Here is a 24,063-nt window from a genome sequence, read left to right as displayed (position 1 = left end):
ATGAACAGCTGTGTCAAGGGAACATCATGTTATGAGAGTGCCGGCATGAAGAAAAAAACAGCCTTTTTGCCTAATGTAGCATATAGAGTTCTGTAGGAAGTCTGAAGTGCACATTCTAAAATCTGAGCACGCCAACACACCCTTCATATTTCAGAGCTGTTTCCTTCTGGGGAGATCACATGTGCCTCCATGCTATATGTAAATGGCATATTCCAGCCCTCCTGCTGTGCTGTCAGCCAGTAGCCCTATTCTGATATTTTTAAAGCAGAGGCTGTACTTGAGTACAGCCGCTCCAAGTGCTCTGGACATCCCTACCAGTCACCCACCTTTCCCCCCATTACAGCAGCATTCAGCTGAAGAGGCAAACACTATTACTGTAATGGCAGGTGTTTCTGTGAACAGGAGGCTGGAGTGCCCCAGTCTCTGCTTCTGGAAACACTTGCCATCACAGTTACAGTGTTTGCCTCTTCCGAAGTACACTACTGGAACTGTGAACAGTGTGGGGAAGAAGGTGAGTGACATGCAGGGGTGGGATTTAGAAACAAAGGAAGCTGCCTTATACTGAGTCAGGCCATTGGTCCAGCTAGCTCAGAACTGTCTACACAGACTGCCAGCGGCTTCTCCATGGTTGCCGGCAGGAATCTCTCCCAGCCCTATCTTGGAGATGCCAGGGAGCGAACTTGGAACCTTCTGCATACAAGCATGCAGGTTCTCTTCCACTGAACTATGGCCCCATCTCCTAAGGGACGGAGATTTGCAGAGAAGCTGAATGAGTTCTCTGCATCTGTCTTCACGGTGGAGGATACCGACCATATACCTGCTCTGGAACTGAGCTTCTCAGAGGCTGAAGAACTGGGCCAATCTGAGGTGCCGAGAGATGATGTTCTAAACTGTCTTGAAAAAATAAAAATTAACAAATCGTCAGGGCCAGTTGGCATCCACCCAAGAGTTCTGTAAGAACTAAAATATGAAATTGCTGATCTCCTAGCAAAAATATGTAACTGTTCCTTACAATCCAGCTATTTACCAAAGGACTGGAAAGTAGCTAATGTAACTCTGACTTTCAAAAAAGGATCCGGAAGGGGTGGGGTGGGGGGTGAGATACAGGAAACTACAGGCTGGTTAGCTTAACTTCTGTGCCAGGTAAATTGATGGAAAGCATATTTAAGGAAAAAATTGTTATACACATAGAAGAACACGTCTTGCTGAAGGAAAATCAGAAGGCTTCTGCAAGGGCAAGTCTTGTCTCACTAACCTTTTGGAGTTCTTTGAGAGTGTCAACAGGCATGTGGATAACGGTGATCTGGTTGACATAGTATACTTGGACTTCTAAAAAGCTTTTGACAAAGTTCCCCGCCAGCTGATTCACCACTGTTTTGAGATCGTTCTCTTCAAGGAATGGATGCAGCTGTCGAATCAGCCGAAGTTGATGGAAAGTGCTCCTGGCCAGATCCTCCACCTGGGATACCACAGTGAGGCCTGGATCCAATAGCACAGCCAGGCTGCGTACCTGTTCCTTCTGGGGGAGTGTAACCCCATCCAGCACAGGAAGATCTAACTCACCCCTCAAATTCCGATCACCCACAATGAGCACCTCCATCTTGCTTGTATTCAGCTTCAATTTGTTATCCCTCATCCAGCCCATTACTGCCTTTAGGAAGGCATTTAGGGAATGAATGCCATTTCCTGATTGATGATGATGATGATGATGATGATGATGATGATGATGATAAGGAGAAATAGATTTGGGTGTCATCAGCATACTGATAACACCCTGCACCAAATCTCCTGATGACCTCACCCAGTGGTTTCATGTAGATGTTAAAAAGCATTGGTGATAGAATGGAGCCCTGAGGGACTCCATATAATAGCTCCCATTTTGAAGAGGAATTGTCACCAAGCTCCACCATCTGGAATCTATCTGAGAGATAGGAGCGGACCCACTGTAAAGCAGTGCCTCCTACCTCCAACACCCTCAGGCGATCCAGAAGGACACCATGGTCGATGGTATCGAACGCTGCTGAGAGATCCAGAAGAACTAAGTCACGGATGATTTCGGTATTCATATATGAAACCATATATGATTTTGAAACCATCCATGATTTGATCATGGATGAGGGAGCTGACCTGGCTTGTATAACTGAGACCTGGATGGGGGAGGCTAGTGGCCCAGTCTGGGCCCAGCTTTTCTGCCAGGTTACTCTGTTGTGGAGCAGGCTAGGGGAAGTGAGCATAGGGGGTGTATGTGGAGTGGCCAAAGTTCTTATTCTGAACAGACCTGGCATTGCAGAGGAGCATGGTCAGGTTCTGTGGTTAGTTGGAGGTGCTCCCTGAGGCCTGAGAGCTGACAGGGCAGCCGGGAGTGGAACTATTTACTAAATTACTAATCCCCCTTCCCCTGTAACAGCCAGCTGTTCCGACAATGCCAATTCTGCCATGTTCTGACATGTCATGTTCAGTCACTGAAACTCCCCACATGGATCCGAACAAGCCTATTCTCCCCTCAGCAGGTCATCAGAATCCAACAGGGCCCCTGTTTCACAGCATCCTCAGCACAACACTTCATCCAGCCTTGTTTCCCATGATGCCAAACCCAAACACATTGCCTCGGAGCAGCCACATTTATCTCTCTAAGATTTATGAGCGCTGCAGTGGCCATTTATAATCTCCTCCCCCAGGCACTATGAGCATGATCACTTAATTATCTCCCAAACTGGGCAGGCTAAAATCGCATTTGTGACATGATCCTTTTGGCACATAATAGTTCTAATAATCCTTAATTTCCCACTTTGTCTTCCTGTCATACTTACTTACTGCTAAGGATTAGGAGATTTTTAAAAAGCTAGGTGGAAGGGAAGAGCTGTAAAAAGAAGACAGGAAAAAGAGCAAAAGGTCAATTTGCAGGAATGTTTCTACATGTTCTCAGCAGTATAATAGGTAATAAAGCTTTGCAAGCTTAAAGCAAAACTTATTCCAAGCTACAGTATACCCTTCAAATTGGCTGGGGTTTGTGGGTTGCTTTGATTTGATTCAGCCCTAAGCTTTGCAAGTGACTCAAAACTAGAGGTCCATTCACACATTGTGTTCAACATTTGCACAGCAAGTATGCACAGGTACAGCTCTGGACACAGGTACAGCCATTCACATGTTATGTTGAATACAGGCACAGCAGTATACTTCCTATCTGTACCATGCATTTGAAGGGCTTGAATCCAAGTTTACCTTTTAAATGGACACAGGTACAGTCATTCACACAAACACACGTATGAGTGTACAGAAATCTGTACACTGGTGCAGCATAATGCCTGAATTCAGCTTAGGTTCCACTGATTTCAGTGGGACTAGACACTGGGCTGGTTCAGGCATCACATGGGACCTCGGTTAGACCAGACTCCATGCAATGTTCCTTGTCTCAGAAATGCAGACTCCTCTCTCTGATCCCTGTGTGAGCATCTATGTCCCATATAGGTTAAAATTAAATAAGAACCACCCTACTGGATTAGGCCCGAGGCCTATCTAGTCCAGCATCCTATTTCCCACAGTGGCCCACCAGGTGCCTATAGGAAGCCCCCAAGCAGGAGATGAAGGCTTGCTCCTCTTCTTTTGCTGCTTCCTTGCGACTGGTATTCTGAGGCCTCCTGCCTCTAAGCCTGGAGGTAGTCTATAGCCATCAAGGCTAGTCGCCATTGATAGATCTGTCCTCCATGCATTTTTCTAAGCCCCTTTTAAAGCCATCCAACTGGTGGCCATCACCACATCCCATGGCAGAGAATTCCATAGAATAATTATGAACTGTGTAAAAAAGGACTCCCTTTTGCTGGTCCTAAGTTTCCTGGCAATCAGTTTCACGAGATGATCCCTGGTTCAAGTGTTGTGAGAGAGGAAGAAAAATGTCTCTCTCTCTCATTTTATAAACCTTTCTCATGTCTCTCTTTAGGTGACTAAAGAAGCTGAGATTGGTTGTTTCATCTGAACACATCTTGGCTGATTCTTACCTATCTGTTTCAAAAAACCCAAAATCTGTACCCAAGGTTTAAAGTGAGTTACTGATCTTGGGTTATTTGAAGCAAGTAGGTTAAGATAAGCTGAGACGGGTGAGTTCGGATGACATGACCAATCTTGGTTTATTGTAACCTAGATAGGAAATATAAGCTCACAAGGTGATAGGATGGGGAGGGCATGCTCCTGAAACTCAGCAATGTTGCAAGGAGCCCAGCTGTAACTGAGATTCCATGTGATGTCTGAACCCACCTGTTATCTCAGCAAATATGTGGTCCCGGTCCTGCATATTCCCATTAGCAAAAATCCCCACCCCAAAATATATTTGGTATTTTAAAGCAGGTATTTGTAGTTTTAAAGCTGGTATTTGTGTCATCTGAGCCTCCAGGATAGGGTAGAGTATAAAATGGAAGGAAGGAAGATGGGTTAAAGAGGTCCACCCTGCCCCGCACCATCTTCTTTGTATTCTTGAGACAGGAAGGCACATTTACTACATTCTGTGATTACACTGTCTCAGAATTGCGCTTCAAATTGATATGATGAGATGGCGTAATGTCCAACTTGAGAAATGAGGAGGGACACTGCTTGGAACATGTCAGTGCATTTTTGTAGTACATCATGTTCCTACCAAATTTGCAACATACAGATAAAATGCAGAAGTGTCCTTAGTGACCACATTCACTCACCAGAACAGCATTATCAGGGTTCTTGTAATCACATAATGTAGTAAATGTGTCTTCCTGTCCCAAATAGACGGTTTGACCTGGCCTGAAGCACTTCATTTGCCCAGGGCAGTAAGGGGAAGATGGAGGTTTCTGAAGTGGATTTCTGAAGGAGATATTCAGAAACACAAATCCCAGCTGTTTCAAAAGTAGCTATTTTTAAAGTGGTTAGGCTGTTTTACAGCGTATGGTAGCCAGATTTCTCCTCTTTCCTTTTCTGTCTCTTGCGAAGAGACATTGTTTGAGAATTTCTCATTCAAATTACCTACAGGAAAGCCAGTCACGTCCTATTTATATATTTAATATTCCATTTTCCCATTGGCATGTTCAAGGGGGCGGACAAAACCAAAATGGCAGAAAGCAATGACACGGAGGCAAGACGACGAAAAGATAATGACTTACATCATGTGCAGTGAGGTGCAGATCCAAGAGGGATCTGTGTTTGCTGCTTCTGAGTAACTCACCAGCCTCTTGGCACTGCTAGCAGTGATGGCAGGATCTACTCTGTGCCACCAACGCATTGCACTGTTGCAGCTGCAACCTAGTTCCACCATTCACAATGGGAGTAGGTTACAGTTAGGAAATGGGAACAGAGGAAGCTGCTGTATACTGAGTAAGACTACTGGTCCATCTAGCTCAGTATTGCTAAACACAGATTGGCTGCGGCTTCTCAAAGACTGTAGGCAGGGGTCCCTATCAGCCCTATCTTGGAGATGCCAGGGAGGGAACCTGGGACCTTCTGCATGAAGCATGCAGGTGCTTTTCCCAGAGCGGCCCCATCCCCTGAGTGGAATATCTTACATTGCTCACACATGCAGGCATAGGAACATAGGAACACAGGAAGCTGCCATATACTGAGTCAGACCATTGGTCTATCTAGCTCAGTATTGTCTACACCAGGGATTCTCAATGTTGGGTCCCAAGATGTTATTGGACTTCAACTCCCACAATGCCCAACCAAAGGCCACTGGGGCTGGGGATTATGGGAGTTGAAGTCCAATAACATCTGGGAACCCAGTGTTGAGAATTCCTGGCCTACACAGACTGGCAGCGACTTCTCCAAGGTTACAGGAAGGAGACTCTCTCAGCCCTTTCTTTGAGAAGCCAGAGAGGGAATTTGAAACCTTCTGCTCTTCCCAGAGCGGCTCCATCCCCTGAGGGGAATATCTTACACTGCTCACCTGTGGCCTCCCATTCAAATGCAACCAGAGTGGACCCTGCTTAGCTAAAGGGACAATTCATGCTTTCTACCACAAGACCAGCTCTCCTCCCATGAAGGTTGTGATGACACAATGTGTCGGTGGTACCTAGGAGCCTCCGTCATTGCTAGCAGTGCTAATGGGCTGGTGAGTGGCTCGTAACCCTCTTGGATCTGCAGCTTGGTCCATATATGGGCCAAGAATGTTATTGTAACAATAAAAATGAACCACAATTGGTGGTGGTGGGGGAGTGTATACTGGATTCCAGCAATGAATGAATGCCCAGCAAAGAATCTAAAGCAATAACTAAGAAGTAATACTAAAAGAGATTGATAAAGAATGAAAATATATTCAGAAACTGACACAGACCTATAAGAGTGCATCATGGATTTTAACAACAATCTACCCAATTCAAAACAATACAAAGAATCATTCTCAAGTCCATAGGGGAAGATGTCCCAAACTGCCAAACAACAAGAATTAAGCAAATCCCAAGAATGCTGCAAAAGTCTTTAGAAGTCCAAATCCAACCACTGTCAACTTCCAAAAGGAAATCTCAAGAGCCAGAGAGGCATTTCAACCCCCAAAGTGGCATCAACTAGAACAAGTCTATCTCTTTATACTGAATAGACCATATCAACAGTAGAATCTCATGAATTACTACTAAAAGTCAAAGCAGCAATGAAGTGGAAGTCTTGCTTCTCAGTATTTGGGCCAAGAATCTTATTGTGACAAGCCATCATAATTTGACAAAAAAATGAGAGCTGGCCTATTGGCTTGCTACTGGTAATTGATACCAAGTGTCCATAATGGGGATCCTAAAATGAAGGGTAGACCTTAGCCTGTTCCTTTTTCCTGGAGGTTGATGGAACTCTAGTGAGCACAGGGTGGCAAAAAATGGCATCATTTGGACAAAAGATTGTATGCTCTCAATTATGTCTTCCTCTTTTAGCACTACGTGGGAGGTTATCTCTTTCTCACTAATTAACAAAACACAACACTTCTTGATTTCACTCCTATAAATACCACCTTAAGCATGGCATGAAAATGTGCCATCTGCTTCTTTTTCCAACTGCCATCCTAAAATGGTTGCTCCAGTCACCTTTGCACAAAATGTGACCCATACATGCCTTGTTGGTATTACTCTATGAAGTTATGTCCCACATGACAAATAAGAAAACTATGCTGTGAGAACATGTCATTGGAACTTTCTGTACTTCACTCTGAGAAGCATTTTCTTGTTTTGAAAGTAAGTCATCATTGGTCAAAAACAATGTGGCATTTGTTTTTTAAAAGCTACTATTGTAAGGAAAGGCCATTTATTAGGTAGGGCTACAGTGGAAACAAATTGGCCAGAATACCAAATTAATTTTGTATGTTTTAGCTACTGTGGACAGTAATATTTGCATATGATTTACATGAAAGGGTAGATACTGTTCCTGTTGGTGGGCCTAATGCCCTGTCATATCCTTCAATATTGTTATATTGCTGCATTGCTTAACTGTAAGTGAGGTTGTTACTCTGAAACCAAGAAATTGTTGTGAAGTTCCTGATTTCCCTCACTCTCTTGTTTCTCCCTGGTTCTCCAAAAGCAGGGAGGGCTGGAAGAGGCTATGCCTTAGCAAGTGACAGAGCTTGAAAGAGAGTAGAGAGGTTAGCATCACCTGTTTCCCCTCCTGCCATGGCTGGTCTCTCTTCCTGGACACTCTCCCTCTCTGGGCTTTCTCACCATCCAAGTAGGACTCCAGCATCCTCTGTGGACTCCGTGGCCATCTCATCATTGGCCTGTCCCTTAAAGATCCCTCCGCAATCTCAGCAGATCTCACAAGAGTTTAAAACCCCATGGGATTTCAAGCTCCCACAAGATCTTACCCCAGTCCTCTTTCCACTGCCTACCTCCCATGTCTCTGTTCTCTGGCTGGCCCTGGTATGTTTTGGCTTCTTCCCCAGTGCCCTCCCCCTCTGCCTGGTAAGTTTGGGTCCCACCTTGCTGCTCCCAAGCTTGGCCCGCAGTAGCTGGTGGCATGGAGGCCCAATATCTGTGTTTTGTAGGGATGTGCATGAATCACGATTCAAAGAGTGATTCGGAACACATTCCTGGCACCTTTAAAATGGAGAGCAGGTGCATATCTACTCCTCCTCTGCTCACCAACACTTCCTGAATTGGTGGTGCTCCTCCCAGCAGTCTTCATGCACGGGTGGTGTTCTCCTCCAGCTGCTCTCAAACAATGCTGGCATGCACATGGCCCCCACATTTCAAAGGGCTTTTGGCCCAACAACTTTTGAGTAGATGAAGATGTTGTGGATACATCATGTTTTATCTTTTTAATGTGGATTGGGGCGGTGTTATTGGCTATCAGATGAGGTAGATCATTCCACAGTTGCACAGCTGCTATACAGTAGTTAGGAAGAGTTAGAAATGAAAAGCTCCAGTGGCAGCACCAGTAAAAAAATTGAAGGGGGCACGGAAGAGGCAAAGTACATTTCTGGGTAGGCGAGCTGTGTCCTACAAGTTAGATTTTTTAAACAGAAATGGGAGGGCAGTTGGGGGGCAACTACTTTTCTGAGGGGGCATTTGCTCCCCTTCTGGAGCAACCCTTGGACAGTTCTTGTTATAAGCCTCATCAAACTCTGGAGAGGCAGTGTAGAAATGCTGTAATAAACAAACAAAATAATATCCCTCCTAGACACAATGAAGGCTGGTTTGGACATCATGTGGAACCATAGTTAAATCTTGGTTTTGTGCGATGTCCCCAAACCTTGGGAGCACGTACTTCCCCCCTCCCCTGTACGTGCATGCCTCAAAAGAATTCTGTTCCTGATTGTGGTTAAAAGCAAGCCAAGATTAATCGTGATGTCCGAAGTGACCAATCTTGGTTATTCTAACTAACTTTCTCAAAATAAACCTAGATTGGAACCAAAAGTTTGAAGTTAAACCAGTTTTGGTTTGTTTTCTTCTGACTCATCTGTAGGCAAGGGAGTGGGGGACGTGTCCCTGAGGCTTATGGACATTGTGTGGAACCAAGATTTGATTGTGGTTCTGTGTGACATCAGAACCAGTCCATAGGGTACACAAATTGATGCTCATTAAGTACTCCGTTCTGATGATCTGCACATGCTCCATCTGTATTTACTAGGGCTGCACACAGATCAAAACATCAGATCTAAAATGATTCTGATCAGATTCAAGATTGTATTGTTCCTCTGATACAGATGGCAGCTTGGATCAGATTTGTCCAATGCATTGTATCGGGATTGGCACATCGTCCAATAGGAAATAACAGCCCATAGGAAATACTGCTAAACCGCCAAAATACCTATAGTAAAGCAGAATGGGACAAAACTTTCAGGAATAATGGACCCTTGTTGATGGTGGACCCTTGTTAGGACTTGATATCACCCCAATTTCTCAATTTCATGCAAAGGTCCCAGGGTTTCAGAGAAGCAAGCACACCCCTTTCCATTTTCCTGCTTTGCTTAATCAGGGATTCCCAACATGTGGTGTACCCTCCCCCTTCATATTTCTTCTTTGCTTAGATCAGGGATTCTCAACGTGTGGGTCCCCAGATGTAATTGGACTTCAACTCCCATAATTCCCATCCAAAGGCCGCTGGGGCTGGGGATTATGGGAGTTGAAGTCTAATAACATCTGGGGACCCACACGTTGAGAAACCCTGGCTTAGATGCTTTACTTCTGTGAGGACTTTGCTCCTCCTAAGAGTCACTAGCAAAAACCTAATAGATGATCTACATCCCCACACCAAAGCACTGTGATTGGAAGGGAACAGAGGCACAAATGAATGAATTGCAGACTGTGTTCAGCAGCTGCAAACCTGAGAAGACATTCAAGCAATGGCCAGCTCCAGATGTTAACCATATAACTCCTCACCTTTCCCCTTCAGCATTTACCACACATCACCATATTTTAAAAGATGCAACATTTGGAACAAAACTAGAGGGGGGAAATTGGATCCTCCAATACTGCCCAATACTATATATATTAAAAAAACATTGTTCAGAATTGTATCAAATGAGGCTTGTTATTAAGACATTTTCATTGGGAACTATACAATGCAAAAACCATACAATATGGGCTATATCAAATAGGGAACAGTTATTGCTACGATTTGATATACAGCCCTAGTATTTACCAAGGATAGTATTCATCTCCTGGCTTTTGTCCCTGGTGTCTTCTTGTCCCTATGTTGCCTTTTGGAGTTACCTTTTTTGAAACATTGCTAGCATTTGCAGGAGCTCTCACCCCTGATAATTGCCTCTCCAGATATTAAGAAATTGCCAAATATGCCTGAGTTTCAGATATTATATAATAAATCCAACCTTATTCACTAGGGGATTAAGCATCCCATTAAACGTTTTACGTTAAATATGGAAACTCTGAATAAGGAAACTCTGAATAAGGAAACTTTAAATAAGGAAACACAGACTTTAAGGATTGCTTATGAGAATACATCTGCTTCAGAATCCAGTGAAGGACAGGCTGTTTGCAGAGGAAATTAACAGTAGGCAGAGAAAAGGCCTGACGCCAGGGCAGCCCTTCTATGAGGCAGAGTGAGGCATTTGCTTCTGGCGTCAGTGAGTGCAAGGATGTGGGTTGTGTGTGTGGAGGGGGCAGCAGAGGTGTAAGGAGGCTGGTGGCGTGGCCCTGTTTGGGAGGGAGATCGATCGGCCCCGCTGCATTGGCAGCGATAACGCCCCCACCCTGCATCTGACATCAGACATGGGGTGTGTGTCTGGGGCCACATTCACAGCCCCTGATTGGGGGAGACCCGGGTTCTTTGAATCCTTTTGCCCAAAGGTGGTTCTGGCCTGGGGGGCAGCATAATACTGTCCTTCACCTCAGGTAGCTAAATGTGTGCAGAAAATTCTCCAGAGTGGGAATTCTCTCTATGGCTGTTCTCATGATGGTAAATGCTGCACATGCTCCAAATTTGTGGTCATGTGTCAGCAAAAACCTAGGTAGGAGGAGCAGGACATGATCATGTGGAAGGTGGGCACCAGCTCCGATGGTGTTTCCTCCACTTTCGGTAATATGCTGGCTAAAAGTGCTGCCCCTCACATGATCGCTGCCACCTCCTCCTACCTAGCTTTTTGTTGACAGACGATCACAAATCAGGAGCATGCAGAGCTCCTGAAGCTGGGTAGGATGCTTGTCCTACCCAGTTTACCACTGTGAGAACCAGCCTTCTGGATTGCAGGGATGCCGGGAAGTTTCTCTTTTGCCTCAGGCAGCAAAATGTCTCGGAACACCCCCTACCTGGAGCAGCAAGGAACTCTGGGTGCAAAGAATGTCCCCCAAAGGGGACAATCTCTCTGAATTTCTGGGTGTTCGGGAAACTTTGAAGGAGAAACTGAAATTGCTAGGGTTATTGTAAACGGACAAGAGGGTCCCTATGTGCATCTGTGAAAAGGTGGACGGTCTGGGGTGGGACCTGACTCTGAAGGGCAAACCTAGTGCCTTCATCTTGACCCTTCCTTGCTTCGGGGAAATGGCAATGACCACAGCTGCCTCTCCTCCTTGGTTTGCACAGTGTGAGCTCCCCTTCCTGCTTCAGTGAACTTTCACCACGTTGTCACTCAGGTAGCTCTCACCCCCTTCCTCCTGCAGACACTCATGGGACAGACCTGACTGTAAACTGTTCTTTCACTCTTCCTTGTTTCTGTTTCCCCTATAGTGCCCTATAAATCATATTCATAATTGAATTCCTCTTTTTCGCTCTTCTTAACTCGGGCAGCATTGTTTATAAGATTTATAGAGATTTATAAGATTTATAGAGAGACTCTAAGCGGTGTTTCGTTCCAGGTTTATCATGCCATTTAATAGCTAAGCTAAATCGGGGCGTGGGGGGGGGGTATAGGTAAAAGGAGAGATAAGGCAGTGGAAGTATAAATCGGCCGAGATAGAAAAGCTGGCTTGCTTTCAACGAGCTGTGACAAGTACGAGGGATATAACTGCAGTATGTGCCTAGTAAAATGATTCTCATGGACGCGAGATTGAGTGTCTTTGTATATGGAAGAGGAGTGGTACATACAGTGTCAGTCGTAGCCTTTTTTACAAGCTGGACTGTCAAAAATGGTCCCTTGGAGATTTGCCAGGGGCTCATGGAGTAGAGAGTGTGGACAGAGAGAAATTTTTCTCCCTCTGTCACAACGCTAGAACCAGGGGGTCATCCCATGAAAGTGAAGGCCAGGAAATTTAGGACAAACAAAAGGAAGTACCTTTTCACACAGCACATAATTAATCTATGGTATTCTCTGCTAGTAGTGTGCATGGTTCGGTCCGGCACACTGTTACAGACCTCTGGACTGGTTCGGCAGTCTGGCGGTCCGGAGGTCCGGATGGGCGGGGGCCTGTTACTTTAAGCGGGGGGGTGGTAGTACTCCCCCCTGCCACTCTTCCCCCTCCGGCGCTGTTCCATTTAAACATCTTCTTGGGGCGGCAGAGTTCCTCCCTGCTGACCCTGCCCCCGTCGTTATTCCTGAAGGCTTAAAAGAGACGAGCGCTAGCGGTGCGCATGCGCACTGTGCGGTGCGTGCGCTCATCTTTGACGCTGGCGCGCACGTGCCACATATGTCACGTGACGCTGGCGCGCACGCCGCATACATCACATGATGTATGCGGCGCGCGTGCCAGCGTCAGAGACAAGTGCGCGTGCCGTGCAGGGCGCATGTGCGCCGCTAGCACTCGTCTCTTTTAAGCCTTCAGGAATAACGACGGGGGCAGGGGCGGCAGGGAGGAACTCTGCCGCCCCAAGAAGATGTTTAAACGGAACAGCGCCGGAGGGGGAAGAGCGGGGGTGGGGTAAGTACTACCACCACCCCCGCTTAAAGTAACAGGGCCCCCCATGCCGGACCGGGGGGCCTCCGGACCTTGCACACCCCTATTCTCTGCCATGGGATGTGGTGATGACCACTAGCTCAGGTGGCTTTTAAAGGGGCTTACACAAATTTGTGAAGGACAATGGCTAATAGTCTAGGGACTGTAGGCCACCTCCAGCCCTCAAAGGCAAGACGCCTCTAAATACCAGTAGCAGGGGAGTGACAGCAGGAGAGAGGGCATGCCCTCACCTCTTGCCTGTGGGCTTCCCAGGGGCATTTGGTGGGCCACTGTGTGAAGCAGGATCCTGGACTAGATACGACTTGGGCCTAATTTGGCAGGGCTGTTCTTATGTTAAATGTATCTTGATCACTGGCTGACATGATACTCAGGACTACATCAATGGAAGTAGCCCTAAAATAAAGGTAATGTTGTGCCTTTGAGTTGGTGTCAACACCTGGTGATCACAGAACCATGTGGTTTTCTTTGGTAGGAGGGGTTTACCATTGCCATCTCCCGCATAGTATGAAATGATGCCTTTCAGCATCTTCCTATATCGCTGCTGCCCAATATAGGTGTTTCCCATAGTCTGGGAAACCTACCAGCAGGGATTCGAACCAGCAACCTCTGGCTTGCTAGTCAAGTCATTTCCCTGCTGCACCATTAGTTGGCTACACCGCTGCAAAAAGGCTATGATGTTGAGTGGTGTTGAGTGGCCCTGCGGCTAAAAGTTGGAGGGGCATCTCCAGCCTCAAAGGCAGGAAGCCTCTGAGTACCAGTTGCAGGGGAGTAACAGCACAAGAGAGGGCATGCCCTCAACTCCTGCCTGTAGGTTTCCAGTGGCATCTGATGGGCCACTGTGTGAAACAGGATGCTGGACTAGATGGACCTTGGGCCCAGTCCAGCAGGGCTATTCTTATGTTCTTATGAGTGCACCCCCAGGGCAAGTGTTAGGTGACCCCCCCCCCATTCGCAGGCAGTTTTTACATAGTTTTCATGCACCATGAAAGGCAAGTACCTTGTTATGGGAAGGGGACATAACTTAATGTTCTGGTAGGTGCTTTGCCTACCCAGGGTCTCAGGTTCAATTCCTGGCATTCCTGGTTAGTGGCGGGTGATGGGAAAGTGCCCTGCTTTAGACCCCGAAGAGTCGAAGAGTAGACAATACTGGGCTAGGTGGAAGTCCATTTCAGTAGAAGGCAGGGCTGCCACACTCATCTGTGAGAATTTCCGGACCCAACCATCAAAAGGGGAGAAGTGGGACCATAACAATGCACCAGACAAAGGAGGGCTCTCCCTGTTCGTATGCTCCACAGCTAAAGCTCACAGCTAAACACCACTACACTCACGAACTCTGGAGATGATCCAGAAAGAAGAGGAAGTTTATTGAACCACATATACAGAGCTATCCCAGCCAGTCAGTAGCCCTGGTGCCAGAGAAAGGGTAAAGAATATCGGGCTTGAAACACTGACCCCAGTAAGCTACAATGCTTGGAGAGACATGCTAGGAAAATGGGTGGAGTTTGTTAAAGCAATCGTCCTGCTCAAATTCCTGGACATTTCGTAACCAGGACAACATTTTCCCTACATCCTGGACAGGAGGTCTGGTTCCTGGACTGTCCATGCCAACCTTAGACATGTGGCAAACCCAGTCCAAGGCTGCTTCCTAGTCCACCAGTCCAATACAGACCTTTCAATGCATACTATAACTCAGGGATAACTCCAAGAGGTATCAAGAGACAGAGGGCACTCCCTGCAAACTATTTCCCACTCTCCCTTTCACTTCCCCATCCACATGACTGGGAGCTTTACAGAAAAGTGTCTAACAATACAGTCATGGTATCTTATGGTCTTAGAGCAAGCTCATTCGCCCACTTATCTATGGCTGGTCAATCAGCAGAAGCCAGTGCAGCCAAGTAGTTGGGACACTCATCCAGTCTCCCAGGAGCCAGGCCAACCCCTTCGCTTCCTTCCGGGCCAAGAACTGGGCTGAATGAGACCATGGCTCCCTTCGGACATAAGGCCAAACCAGAGGCAAACTCATCTCAGGTCCTCCGCCCATGTTTTCCGAATTATCAGAATTGTGGTTCTCAGACCCAATCCCCATTCCAGTTTTGGCCCGAAACTGAGGAATGAATCTCCCAGTTTGTAGTGAGTTTCACTCACCCAAGCAAGGGTTCATTCCTGCCTCCTATGTCCGGACTGGGATTGAACTCACAACTGGAGTTGAGGGAGGAAGCTTCTCCCTCAGGCTGTGATGCTTTTGGCTGGTGCAGGCTGTCTTCCACGTTCAGAGGAAACCCATGCAGCCAGTCCCACCCCCGTTGTCTGCTCCCAAACAGAGATTGTGATAGTCTGGGAGGGTGTGGGAGTGGTGATGGTGGAGGCAAGGTGTGGGTCCGTTGGACCCACAGTTTGCCATTACGTGTGAAGGGGCCCTATGTCTGCAGGGGGCATGGTCATCTCCAGTGTTCCCTCTAACAGGGATTCCCAGATGTTGTTGACTACAACTCCCATAACCCCCAAGCAAAAGTCATTGCAGTTGGACATTCTAGGAGTTGTAGTCAACAACTGGAAATCCCTGGGAATCTCCGCTGCAGATTTTAGCTGGCCTGGTGCAGACCTCTCTTTCCACCCCAGTCTTTCCCGCCACAGAAGCCTGATCCAGACATTATGCTTTATGAGTGTACAGATGTCTGTACACTCGTACATGTGTTTGTGTGAATGACTGTACCTGTACCAACCCCAGCACAGCATCCCTCCAGTGGCTGTTGCTGATATCTGCCTTATGTTTCTTTTTAGAATGTGAGCCTTTTGGGGACAGGGATCCATCTTATTTATGCATTATTTATTTTTTCTGTGTAAACCACTTTGAGAACTTTGATTGAAGAGTGGTATAGAAATATCCATAGTAGTAGTAGTAGTAGTAGTAGTAGCAGCAGCAGCAGCAGCAATTATAGTCATCATCATCAACATTTTTAAATGAACCTGGATTCAGGCCTTTCAAATGCATGGTACAGATAGGAAGTGAACTGCTGTACCTACACTCAGCATAACATGTGAATCCCTGTACCTGTACACAGATCGTACATGTGTACACTGAACACTCAGCGTAAGCGTATTGAACATAACATGTGAACGGGCCTATGGTCTCTCTTGGACAGGATGAGAAGCAGACTGGAAGGTCAGGCCTCATCCAAAAAGGCAGTATTTTTAAAAGAGCAATCTGGCTCATATTCTGAATAAGTTTGAAAATGTCAAGGAAGCTTCATCAATAAGGTAAATAAGCTAACAATGTTATCTCTATAAGGATGTAATGCACAGCAAAATGCTCGCTCCCCTAATAATATTCTTTACCAGCCTTTTGCTCCTCCAAGCTAGTTGTTCTAGGGTTGCCCCTGCTCCCGTATCAGTGTGGAATTGCATGTTTCTCAATGGCCTGCGCTTTGAATGACCAGTTAGATGAAACAAACCCATTCAAATTTGGGAGCAGATTGGGACTTGGTCTTCAGCTGTGCAACCACTCTCTTAAAATAAATGGGACCCGCCGAGTCTGTCTAACAATGGCAGGGACAGAACTGTCAAGAATGCTCTTCCTCAACAGTCTGGGTCCCTTCTTCTCCCCCACCCCCGTCCCCTTCAGTCCACAGTTTTTCAAAACAAGGAGTGAAGCAAGCCAGCCGAGAGCAGGACGTGTCGAAATGGACAGCAGACTCAGAAAATAAATATTGCTCGGTTGCTGTGCAGCTGACTTCTTGCACCACACTCTGAGCGATACGAGGCCAGGGGTGGTGGTGGTGGTGGAATAAGAACAGCTCCACTGAGCATTCTTGAAAGCCTTTATTTAGAATGTGTGGTTGCAGCAATTCCACCATTACTCATCGGAAGCTGAAATATGCAACACGCCCAGAGAAAATTGGCAAATGCCTTCAAACTGTAGGCTTTGCCTTGAGTGAATTCTGGTTGGTAGGAAAGAAACATCTCTATTTCCATACGTGCAACATGGCCGAAAGAGTGGAGCACTGCAGAGGGGGCCTTGTTGCAGGCAGAGGTGGGCAGCTCCTCGTCCCCCCACCACATGAATCCAATTTGAAATAGGCCCGCTTAAAACAAATTGAGAAGACTTCTGCTGGATGTGTGAAACTAATATGGTTTCAGATTGGAATCAGCCTGGAGCAGTGAGGCCTCAGGTTCCAGCTGTTCTTCTAGTGGCATCGCTGGAAAAATTTGGGGTGGGCTTTGCAGTTTAGGAACGTAGGAACATAGGAAGCTGCCATATACTGAGTCAGACTATTGGTCTATCTAGCTCAGTATTGTCTACACAGACTGGCAGTGGCTTCTCCAAGGTTGCAGGTAGGAATCTCTCTCAGCCTTATCTTGGAGATGTCAGGGAGGGAACTTGGAACTTTCTGCTCTTCCCAGAGCAGCTCCATCCCCTAAGGGGAATATCTTACAGTGCTCACACATCAAGTCTCCCATTCATAAGCAAGCAGGGTGGACCCTGATTAGCTGAAGGGACAAGTCATGCTTGCTGCCACAAGACCAGCTCTCCTTGGACACTAAGAGAGGAGGATTATCTTCCTTGGAGGCCTTCAGGAGAGCCTTAAAGACCTATCTTTTTAGCCAGGCTGTTAATAATATTTTGTTTGAATTTTAATGTTAATAAATTTTAATCTGGTTTAAATGTTTTCTGATTTTGTCTTATTATGTGTATTTGATTTTAATATAAACCACACTGAGCCACTTTAGGAAGGGTGGTATATATACTGAATGAATGAATGAATGAATGAATGAATAGCCTATAAAGCCCCAAATGGTCCAGGGGTATTTAAGAGAGTGCCTCCTTTGTCACGAACCCTGCTGCCTGTTAAGATAATCTGCGGAGGTCCGCTTACAGTTGCCGCCAGTTTGTCTGGTGGTGACTTGGGGCTGGGCCTTTTCTGTGGCTGCCACAGGGCTTTGGAATGCACTCCCTGTCAAAATAAGAGCTTCTCCATCTCTGATTGCTTTTTAAAAGCAATCCCAGACACACCTGTTTTCTCAAGCTTTTATTTAAAACTAATTTTAAACTGCTTAGTTGTTTTACTCAATGAAATTGTTTTAATTATTTTATTCCGTGAAAGTGTTCTTATTGTTCTTATTTTATTTTTATAGTACAACTTGGATTATGTACTCTATCTATCTATCTATCTATCTATCTATCTATCTATCTATCTATCTATCTCTAATCTAATCTAATCTATCTACCTCTAATCTAATCTAATCTTATCTATCTATCTATCTATAATCAGCATAGATTGATAGATATATGAAATACCATTTTCTCCTTCCACAGACCCAGGGAATATAACTCATTGGCAATTGTACTGTCAAATTTCCAGTTCTGAGGATTTTCTCCCGCTCTGTGTAGACTTCTAAATGTCATGGCATATGACTCTAGGCAACACAGGAAGCAAGCTGGTCCTGTGGTAGCAAGCACAAATTGCCCCCTTAGCTAAGCAGGGTCTGCTCTGGTTGCCTATGAATGGGAGACTTGATGTGTGAGCAATGTAAGATATTCCCCTTAGAGGATGGAGCCGCTCTGGGAAGAGCATCTGAGGTTCCAAGTTCCCTCCCTGGCATCTCCAAGATAGGACAACAAGATTTTTTTTTTTTTGAACCAACAAACTACCAAAGCATACAGTACATTACCAAAGCACAATTATATACAAAGTGGATGTTTGTACATCATATATATATATATAGCTCATATATATATATATATATATATATATATATATATATATATATATTGCTCATATACTATTGTGTGGGTCTAAATGTTCGTTTGAAAAGCCCCAGCTGCAGGAATGCCAAGAAAACCCACTCTTGGTTAAGTGAAGTATTACATGAGCACACACAAAGGAGAAGAGAGCTGGTCTTGTGGTAGCAAGCATGACTTGTCCCCATAGCTAAGCAGGGTCTGCCCTGGTTGCATCTGAGTGGGAGACTTGATGTATGAGCACTGCAAGAGATTCCCCTCAGGGGATGAAGCTGCTCTGGGAAGAGCAGAAGGTTTCAAGTTCCCTCCCTGGCATCTCCAAGAGAGGGCTGAGAGAGATTCCTGCCTGCAACCTTGGAGAAGGCACTGCCAGTCTGTGAAGATAATACTGAGCTAGATAGACCCATGGTCTGATTCAGTATATGGCAGTTTCCTATGTTCCTATTCCTCCTCACAGAGTGAGGATACAGATGGCTGAATGCCACATGATACACACAATTTCAACATATTACTAAAAGGGTTTAAGGAAAAAAATAGTGTGTGGTATTGATATACGATGCAGGATGCTGCATTCAGGCATCCAGGAGATAAGATCTATAGCAGAAGCAAGAATGAGGCCAGATCTGCTGAAGCTGTGAGGCAGGGTTTGCTTCTGAGAGGCAACATGATGGCACTGGCCCCTCTGACATCAGAGCTGACCCCCAACCCCTATGCTTTGGAATTTAGGTTTGCTCAACCAGTCTTGTCTGACTTCTTTGCATTATAGTAGGAGCCCCCGGATATTGCTGGACTACAACTCCTATCATCCCCAGCCTCGGTGGCCAATTGTGGCAGGGGGTCATGGGAGTTGTAGTCCAGCCACATCCGGGGACCAAAATTTGAAAACCCCTACATTATACTTTCCCTACCTTTCAGGGGTAATATGCAGGCTGCAAGATAATAGAGACAGAAAGATGCCTTGTCATGCCTGCCTCCCTCCCTCCCTCCCTTCCTCTCTCTCTCTCTCTCTTTCCCTCCCTTCTTTGTTTGGCTGACATTTCTGTCGGGATGTGTGTTGATATACAATGAAAAATTTGAAATTTAGGTTTTCAAGAGGGCTGTCAATTTCCAGCAAATACTCAGTGGGGGCTGTGCAGGGGGAGAGCCAGAAGAAGCCCATCCAGAGCAGACAATGACCACCAGAAGGGACCTGAAGCTCTGAAGTGGAGCCAAAGAATAGCTTGGTGGGTCCTGGGAGGAACTTGGCAGGATCAAGGAGGTTCTTCTGTAGCTTTAAAAAACCAAACACTGGTACCCTGGCAGATGGCTTTACTGGTGAAACTAGTAAACCGGCTGGTTGGCAACCTTAATCTTTGGCAAGGTGAGGTCGTTTGTTGTTAGGGTTGCCAGCTCTGGAAATAAATAATTTTATTTATTTATTTTTAAAAAATAGTGCCTGGTTGGGGCCTGGGGACAGAGTCCTCTGGCTGCAAGAATGCACTGGAGGAAATGTGAGGGATTAATCCTAGTGGTGTTGGGCACATCTAGGGGTGGCACCCAGTGGTTTCTGAGGGGACTGGAGGCCTGGTGGGTCCCAGGGGCTATGCTCCAAGCTAGTTTCCAGGAAAGCAGTGCACAAGGCCTGATCCTGCCTGCTGCCATTGTCACTGTTGGGATTCCTCATCCCTCAGCTGTGTGTCTTGAGCTGTACTGCTGGTTCCAAGTACAAAACTATTTGCCTAAAGTGTGCAGTGAAGAAGAAAAAGAAAACTACCAGCAGGCTCTCTCTCCACGTACCTTGCTTTTCTCGAAAATGACTCAAAAGCAAAATTAGTGGTCAGACTGTTGCTGCTGTTGTCTGATTGCTTAGCAACCCTGTTTGTAAATCGTGTGTGTGTGTGTGTGTGTGTGTACACACACACACACATACCTGCTTGCTCATTTGTATAGTCCACCCCCCACCAGTATGATGGCTTTTAACATTCATGCCCAGAGTCTCGTATCAAAGGGCTGCTTCTAACATTCTCAACATTGCTGGATCCTGTTGTAGAGGTTCCTTTGAAATGATTCACCCTGCCCCTGCCATGCACGCTTCCAATGAATGTGTGAGGCGGGCAAAGGAAGACCATGCCCACTGGCCCCACCTCCATTGTCCAAATGACTGACAGCTACATCCCTGTTGTCTGCATGTCCGGTGGATTGCATCGAACAGTTGGACGTGCAGACAGCTATATGTACTTATGGCTCATCTGTGCTATCAGGAACCCAGAACAACCAAGTGTTCCCTCTAACAGGTATTCCCAGATGTTATTGACTACAACTCCCAGAATCCCCAGCTGCAGTGGCTTTTGCCTGGGGATTCTGGGAGTTGTAGTCAACATCTGGGATTCCATTAGAGAGAACACTGATCCCAAACATGAAGAGACCCACTTCCCCATGGCTACTTTCTTACATTCCATTGAATTGACATTACGGCTGGTTGAGGATCTGATCTGATCTCTTCTCTTCTTTCCCCTGCCCTCCGCCCCGTGTGTTCGCTGTTCACATGGAAGTGGAATAAGAGAACAGGTCTCTAGTTTACTCTGTTTTCTGTTCTGGGCAACCACTACGGGCACTAACATTGAGTCATATTTATTAATCTACTGAAACTGCTGGTCTTGGTTCATTTTCTTCCCAACTACAATTAAGTTTTAGTTATTTGTTGCTGTCCTCAGCATTTTTCAGATCAGTTTTCAGCATTTTGTTTTTTTGAGCAGCAAGCACATTTCCCTTTCTTTTTCACTGCTCAGTGAAAGTCAGTGGCTCTATGATCTTGCAGAGAAGTCTTAGAGGCAAGTAGATTAAGAATAGTGGAGGCAGCCTTACATAGAGTCTGACCATTGCTCAGTGCTATCAACACAGACTGGCAGTGGCCCCCCAAGGTTTTAGGCAAGAGTCTTTCGCAGCCCTGCCTGGGGATGCCAGGGATTGAACCTGGGCTCTTCTGCATGCAAAAGAGATGCATGCTGGCATCTTCCACTGATTAATTTACTGGATGTGCCACACCACCATTCTATTTCAGCTGGTGTCAGAAGTTCAGTACACTCTCAGTGTAACTGAAAGTGATGGACGCTGCATATGGTCTCATTACTTCTCTTGGCATCATGATCTATAGGTCAGGGGTTCCCAACTTTGGGACCATAGACATTGGGGTCTTTACAACCCTTAAATCATGAGATTAAGCTTCTGCAGGAAGGCCAAAGTTGCTTGAAACACCTTTCCTCGTCCAACACTTAGTTTCTTTTGAGTCAGGAAGTAGACTGTGTGTGTCTCATATGCTCATCACTGGAGACCAATGGAGCAACTTATTTTGGATTTGACAAGCAAGGGCCATACGTAGTTTAGGAATGAGTTCTCACTTGGTAAACCAATTATTTTACCAATTTCACAAAGCTGATGGCACGCAGGACAGGGCCTTCTTGATCATTGCCCCCAGAATGTGGAACTTGTGTGTGGTTGAGTTTTGCATTGCTCGCTCGCTCTCAGCTTGTGGAATAAACTGAAGACTGCACTTTATATTCAGGCTTTTGGCCAATAAGTGGTCCCCAGGTCTCTGTTTAAGATGTAGCTGTGTTTGTTTTATGTTAAGGTTGTTTTTATTGAACTTTTATTTTTGCTCATGTCAATAACTGGCCTTAGATCTTACAATGAAGGGCAGTATAAAATATACATTTATTTTATTCTATTTATAAGAAACATCTGTATCTAGAACTATACCAAAACATCTCATCTAAAGTTTTAATAATCAAGATAATAAGAGTCCTGGATTACAATGTATAGTAACACAGGAATCACACTTCCATTCCACTGGAATAAAAACAAGACGACCAAAGATGCTGATAAGAATTTTTTTATGTTATTCCAATAAAAAATACATTCATACAGAAATATAACAATCTTGCAAAAAACAATTTCAAATAAAATCTTGTAAAACAAATTTTTTTTACAAAAATCTTACAAAGAGATTCTTTAGATAACAGGGTGCTTCCAAAAAACAAACAAAAAAGAAATTTCACGAATAGAAATTTTCTTCTGAAATTTCAAGCAAAAAAATGTTTTTTTTTTCCTTTCAGCTCGATTGAGGCTCAGTTATCACCTGAACAAAATGTACTTGAACCACAAGGACAGGCATTGTTGACATATGGCAGACAGCCCCCAACCCATCCCATCCCAAACAACTTTGATATTTCACAACTGAAAAAGTAGTGAGTGCAAGAGGGTTGTTTTTGTAACGTCTATGTTTTTCTTCTGGTTTATTAATAGTTATTATGGCTAAGAAGACAGCATTGCTGATTAGTCGGTTTAAAAAAATCCCCCCAATACAAATCTTAGGACTGCCACCCCCCCCCCCCCCCGCAAAAAGCCATAATGGTCTTGATCCGAGTGCAACAAATCTGATGCACACAGATGCACCTGCAGAATGCTTCACATATGCGGTGGTGTTTCTCATTCAATCTCCTAACACGCACTGCATGCATGGAGCTTCCTGTGTATTGGTGGAGCTTTGTAAATTGGAGACAATCTTTTCCTGGGGTGTTTTACTCTCTCTCTTTTTTAAAGTGCACTTTGAAGCATATGAAAAACAAATGCAATGCAAAGAGTTGCAGCCTGCATGTTCCTTAGAATCAGATAAATGGGTGCATATCGTGTTTTAGAGAACTATTAATATTCACCATCATTTCCACGAAAGGCTGCCCAAAATAGTAAGAAATAGGCTACAGATGTGGTTTTGTTTGTAGTATATCATTGTTGCAACAAAGGCAGTTTTGAGGGGCGGAGGGAGAAGCCCACAACAACCAAAAAAACCTCACTAGCTTAACTTTTCAGAAGAACGGTTTCTGATCTCTCCTAACCTCCCCCCCACCCCCAGCTTCAGCTGAAAGGAAAATACTGAGTGTAACTAAGCCATCATGAAGGAGCTTCTTCCTGCATCTTCTAGATAGAACTTTGAGGCCCAAACCTGAGGGAATGGATTTGGGATTTGCCTTTGCTAGAGGACCCATCTTCAAATGGTGCTTTTATAGATGATCCAGAAATATCTAAGTGGGCAAACCTGACCCTCAAAGTGTTCTTCCTGCTCAGCGCCTTTCAGAACAGACAGAAAACCAGCTGAACGCTCTGAGTAATGGAAGCAGCCAGTAGCAAGAGAAGTGCTGAATGGCAAAAACAAGAGAAAATGGCAAAAACAGACGGCCACTGGGCTAACGTGCCACTGTGAGAAGGTAAAGGAGGAGCATTTCCATTGCCCTGAAGCACAAGTCTAGAAGCACCAAGTGGCTTCTGCACAGGATGTCTCAGTGTGGCAGCTCCTGCTGCCACAGGAAGTTCAGATGCACCACGTGTGGAGGGGCTGCTCTATTCATTCAAATGCCAAGGGACTTTTGACCATGCAAATCAGTCCCTGACACTGAAGCAAATGTGGCACCTTTCTCTCTTGGAAAAAGCTCATCTCGGGGCACTGCCCAAAGCTCTGAAAAGGCTACAAGTCAAAAGGTAAACATTTGAAGGGGAAAACAAAGTACAATCGCT

Source organism: Hemicordylus capensis, chromosome 6 (assembly GCF_027244095.1).
Source record: "Hemicordylus capensis ecotype Gifberg chromosome 6, rHemCap1.1.pri, whole genome shotgun sequence".
NCBI classification, from domain to species: domain Eukaryota; kingdom Metazoa; phylum Chordata; class Lepidosauria; order Squamata; family Cordylidae; genus Hemicordylus; species Hemicordylus capensis.
The sequence above is the reverse complement of the archived record's forward strand: the minus strand, read 5'-3'. Positions refer to the sequence as shown.